This window comes from Phocoena sinus, chromosome 3 (genome assembly GCF_008692025.1).
Source record: "Phocoena sinus isolate mPhoSin1 chromosome 3, mPhoSin1.pri, whole genome shotgun sequence".
Lineage (NCBI taxonomy): Eukaryota > Metazoa > Chordata > Mammalia > Artiodactyla > Phocoenidae > Phocoena > Phocoena sinus.
Genome location: NC_045765.1, coordinates 140,993,665 through 140,999,579, shown reverse-complemented (window position 1 = coordinate 140,999,579; position 5,915 = coordinate 140,993,665). Strand labels below are relative to the sequence as shown.

Below are 5,915 nucleotides of genomic sequence, written 5' to 3'. Positions count from 1 at the left end.
AACTCCTGGAATAAAACATGAGAGTAAACCTTAGTGACCTTAATTTAGGCAATGGTTTCTTTGATATCATACCAAAAGCAAAGAAATAGCAGAAAAAAAATAGCTAAATTGGACTTCATCCAAATTTAAACTTTCTGTGCTGTAAATGATACAATCAAGAAAATAAAAAGATAACCCACAAAATGGGAGAAGATATTTGCAAATCATATGTCTGATAAGAGATTTGTATCCAGAATATATAAAGAACCCTGACAACCCAATACTATAAGGACAAATAGCTCAATTAAAAGGTAGGAAAAGAATATTGAATATACCTTTATCCTAAGAAAATATACAAATGGCCAATGTGCACATGAAAAAATGCTCAACATCATTAGTCTGTAGGGAAAGGCCAGGCAAAACTACAATGAAATACCTATAACTTCAAACTAACTAGGATGGTTATAATAAAAAAAGGTGGATAAGCAAGCTTAGTGAGAGGAGAGTGTTGGAGAGGTCTCTGAGCCCTGACGTTCCAGGATGATTTCATCAGGCGTAAGGATCTTAGACCACAGAAGGATGAATGGAAACAGAGGCAAAAGTTTCAGCCAGCCTGCGGAGGCCAGTGCAAATACCCAGAGTATGAATCACTGATCAGACACTCTCCATGTGCCTTGTGGCCTGATGAGGGGCCAGGGCCTCAGAAACCAGAATATTCTTAGCCAGTTGATGGAGATGATGGTGCATTTGCTGTAGATCACTGAAGAACATATCATGCAGCTGATGACCAAGCACATGCAGCAGGACCTGGTGCTGGAAGAGCAGAGGCATAATCAGGCCAGCCAGGAGCAGGAAGCCCTCCTGGACCACTTAATATGCCAACTGGTCTACCTCCTGTAGTCTGGGGCCATGGGTGGTCTGGGACTCCAACTGTCTTGCCCTTCCCAGGACTCTAGGGGTGAAGTCAGAGGTAGGCAGTGGGCCCATCATCCAGGCAGCCTGACCAGCTAGTTCCTCAATGGAGTGATATTGAAGCTGCATTTGCCAGCCATGACCTATTCAACTGTGGGATTGACATCTCTGTCTTGTACCATTCCAGCTTCTAGGCTACAAGAACTGCCATGGAAACAAATACCATGAGGACAAGAACACTTTGGGTTTCATTAATCTTGGTACCAGTGAGAATAAGCTGTGCACTGATCTGATTACTGAAATTTTGAATCAGAGTGACATGAACTGCATTGAGGAGATCCTGCTGCAATACCCTGATTAGAGAGGGCAACCATCCCTGTGGGAAGAAGTGGGCTCGTTCCTGACCTACTACTGCAAGACACCTGCCCACCTGGATCCAGAAAACTTGGTTGTTCTAAATGGCTGCCACTCTGTCTTCTCCGTGCTGACCATGGTTCTGTGCGATTCAGGTGAGGCCTTTCTGACACCTCACCACCTTCTATGGTGGCTTCCTCTTCAGCTCCCACCGGTATGTGAAAGTTGAGCTGATGCTTGTCCACCCAGACAGTGAGATCACCGATGTGACCATCCATCCTTTCCAGCTCAAGTGTAGAAGGTGGAGCAAGTCCCACTTAAGGCTATGCTTAAGGGCAGTAAGGTCAGAGACCTTGTGTTAATTAACCCTCAGAATCCTCTGAGTGACCTCTACTCCTGGGACTCACTGAAGGAATACCTAGAATTTGCCAAGCGGTGCAACCTATGTGTCATCATAGATGAGATTTACATGCTATCTGTGTTGGATGAATACATGATATTTCACAGTGTTCTGGGCATGGAAAGTTTGCCTGGTTTCAACACGGCCCATGTGATCTGAAGCATCAGTAAGGATTTTATCATTTCTGGCTTCTGCTTTGGCACTCTGTGTACCCACAACAAGGAGGTGGGCTCTGCTGTGAGCTCCTCTGGCTGCCTCTGCAACGTTTCTGGCATCACCCAGCACAAACTGTGTTGGCTGCTCCAGGACAGAGAACAGATTGACAAAGTGTATCCACCTGCTAACCCTCACAGGTACATCATTAACAAGTTGAAGGTATTGAAGATCCCCTTTCTCAATTGTGGCTCTGGCCCCTATATCTGGGTCAACTTGGAAAACTTCCTGGACCTGTGTGCATTGGAGGAAGAGCTGTTCCTCCATTGCTGCTTCCTGAACAATAAGCTGATATTGTCCCGTGGTGAGACCTACAAGTATTAGAAGCCTGAAATTTCCCACCTAATCATGGTGGATAAGCTCATCTGGCTAAAACACACTTCCCACATCAGTTCTATCAGGTTCTATCAGTGGAGCAGAAGCAGGATTTGATAGCGAAGCAGCTGGAGGATGCACAGAGGGAGTGAGCGCTCTGCCCTCCAGGCAGTCACTCCAGCCAGTCACAACGCTCAGGGATCCCTGCTATCAGCCTCTGGTCTAGAAGGCTGGGGCACTGAACTGGTGCTGTGACTGAGGAAACAATGGGCTCCTCCAGGAATGGGCTCATGTGACGCAGTCATCAACCTCCTTCAGCTGAGCATGTGTAATTTTTGGAAGCTTTGCATCTTTTTAGTCTCTGCTAGCCGTTGTGTGTGCAAAACATTTTTATGGGGTTGGGGTCGGAAAGCCTACAGGAATAAAGGGAACTCCCTGGGGCCCTATTTAGATGGGTGTATTTTTGTATTTGATGTCCTCTAAATTCTATATTCTCTTAAATTCTGGGCCTGTTCTATTTCTTGTTGATATTTTTCATAATCACCTTTGGGAGCTAGATGATTTTTTTGTCCTTCAAAAGTTCTAAAGCAGGTTGAATGTGAAGAATAATGTCAGAGGTAGGCCAGAAAGGAAGGGAAAAAATGATCTCTAACTGAAGGAGCACATTCCAGGCATTGGAGGCACTGTCCCATAGGATCCTGACAAGATCACACCATCCTTACCCATGAATGACTGAATGGCAGGGTGGGGATAGAATTCCAGAAGTTCCTGCTTCCAAACATCAGTTCTTTCCATTCTTGCCTTTTCAAAAGACTTTTAAAATGAATCTCTGTGACAAGCCTGGGGTTTTCCGTTTCTATCTCTAGTGTTTTCAACTGCTCTAATCACACCGCTTGTGAGTTTCTCTGCAAAGCTTTTGCATATCTGAGCTTCAGGCTGAGCACTGATGCTGTGAGATGGGTGAGGCAGGGACCACCATCATTTTATAGATGATGAAAGGGCTTTTAGCACCAACTGGTGGCTTTGGTCAATCACTTCGGTTTGTGGCCATCTTCCCTCTCTTGAGTCTAGGTTTGGTGCTTCTTGTTCTTCAGTGACAGTTCTCCTTTAAAAACATCAACAAAAAGTAGCATACCAACAAATCCCAATTCTTGAAGTTTTTTTTTTTTTTAATACCAGAGAGTGTTCTTTAGAAATCGACTACAGCTAATAAAAACATAAAGGGAATTCATTGGAAAGATGAAGGAGCTATTGTGACCAGAGATGCTCTTGGGATCTCTGTTAACAGCAGCTAATAGACAGTCTCATCAGGGAACTGTCCCTGGGATGGAAGCGTGGTGCCTTCCATGTAAGGGATAGGCTGTTTCTGTCTTCTGATCCACAGATTCAAGTAAGAGAGTGGAAAAAAAGAACATTTTCACATCTACACGCATCTCCCTCCATTATTTAGGTCTTTAATTTCTCTCAGCAACGTTTTTCTAGATTTCAGTGTAAAAATCTTACATACACTTTCTTAAATTTATCACTATATTATGCTTTTCATGTTATTTTAAAAGTATGTTTATTAATTCATTTTCTAATTATTTGTTGCTAGTATATTGAAATAACTGATGTTAGTATATTGTATCTTGTATCTACAAATCTGTTGAAGGCTCTCAGGTTTTACCCTACTTGCAAACTAACAGGTTTCACGAATGCTGACAGAAGGCATGAGAAGCCTGGGTCAGAGACAAATGACAACTTATTACTGACAATAATAGCAGTAATCAGAGTATGACTTTTGCTTTGGTAGCCCAAGCCCTGCTTTCTACAGGGCAAAATGTGGAGGACCAAGTGATGCCTGCATAGGCAGTGGAGTGTGTTGCAGGAGAAGAGACCCACACGTAGGGAACCTGCTTCTTTTATAATCAGCAGTAAACCTGCCTGAACTTTAGCTCTGAGAGAGCCATTACTTTTCCTATGCTGAATAATCATAGTCATAATTTTAGTTCAACAATCCTCGTTTTACAGGTAAGGATACTGAGCCCAGGGAGGAAACCCAAGCTTTTACATCCATTTCTTTTCTTCTTTTTGTCCCCATGGTGCTTATTCTTGGTCAGTCTATTACCTCTTGTCTAGTTTATTGTCACAGATTCCCATATACTATGCCAATCTTCCTAAAGTTCTTCTTTGACTATTTGTTAGTTACTTAATTAGTTAAGATGTTATTAATTCTTTAATAAATACATGTTGAACATTCTGTTTGTTTCACCCATGTTCCAGTCTCTGAAGTAAACATGACAGAGTTGTGCTGTTCACGCTGCATGAAGTTTATTTTTCACCTTCTGGTAAGGGAGACAGATGATAAATAAACAACAAAATGTATGTGTCGCTGTGTGAGAAGGAAATATGTTAGGTAATGCTATGAAGAAAACTAAAGCAAAGTATAAAAGTATAGAATGGTGGTGTGGAAGGTGCTATTTTTGATTTATCCCAGTGAAGTGAGGGACCCAGGTAAGCAAAGATCTGAGGGGAAAGCACGGCAATAATGATGTACCAACCAACAAGTGCAAAGGCCCTGAGGCAGGAAAACCTTGATGTATTTGACAAAGAGCAAGAAGGACAGTGTGGCTGGAACAGAGCAAATCTGGTGACGACTGGTAGGAGATAAAGTCAGAAAACATACAGAATGGCCAGGTCATCAGAGTCCCATGCCCCAACCTGTTCAAATGTTTCCATTATTTCAATGAACAAAAGTCAGACTCCTTGATTGGGTAACTGAGGCTCCCCACTGCCTTTTTTTTTTTTTTTTTTTTTTTACCTTTTCTAACTTTACTTTCATAACCCCCTAACATGAATTCTTCACATCAGCCCAGCTAGTGTATTCATCAGACCCCAAGTTACTTTTCCTAGCTCTGCTACTAGAACTTTTTTCCACCATACAACCTCTGACTATTGAAATTGGCAAGATGGGTCTAGTTCAAAAGTCCTGCTTGTCAGTGCCATGTATGAAGTTATATCTCCACGTTAGACTTTATGTGTGTGTGTGCGTTTTGTCTTTTCTATAGTGCATTCCAAGCTCCTAGAGACTTGCTCATAGCACCTTTGTATCTCATTTATATCTGGTGTGAAGGCTTAGAGATATTAAAATATGATTTAAAGGTTTTTTGATTGAAGAACCATATGTTTATAACTTTGGAAGACAAAAAGATTGCAAAGTTGCATCCTTTCATCTGAAGGATAAAATAGGGGAATGATAGAAACATACATTATAATTTATTTCTAGATTGTTAGTTAGCTGTTATTGAGTAAATACTTATATAAATGAGAAAATCTCATAGAGGAATGCTCTAGGTTTTTCTCAAGTGTGGTAAATTCTCACGTCCTTAAACAAAAAATACTTTTTAATTGCTTTTCATCTGGAAAATAGACTGTGTAAACTAAGCCATCACTTATGAATCTCCCATTGTAAATAAGGAAACTATAAAATTGTAGATGATATACATTAAAATAATAATGTATTTATTATAATAATTTATAATAATAATATAATATTTGTTATAATAATAATAAACTTAAAATAATATACATTTCTTTTAAGAGTTCCAATACTCTCAGAAGATTTTATCAGTGGTATCATTGACAAGGAAACTGTACAGTTTGTTTCAAATACATTTAGGAAACTGGAATCGATTTTTTTCTCAAGGCTTTACAAACTCATCTTTCAAGACCTGCTATAATTTTGATGTCTCAAAGTAATACA

General features: G+C 40.7%; 1 pseudogene; it reads left to right on the top strand.

Moving 5' to 3' along the window:
* The first annotated feature begins 621 nt into the window (after positions 1 to 621).
* On the top strand, positions 622 to 2,182 carry LOC116751115 (annotated as a pseudogene).
* The last annotated feature ends 3,733 nt before the right edge of the window (positions 2,183 to 5,915 follow it).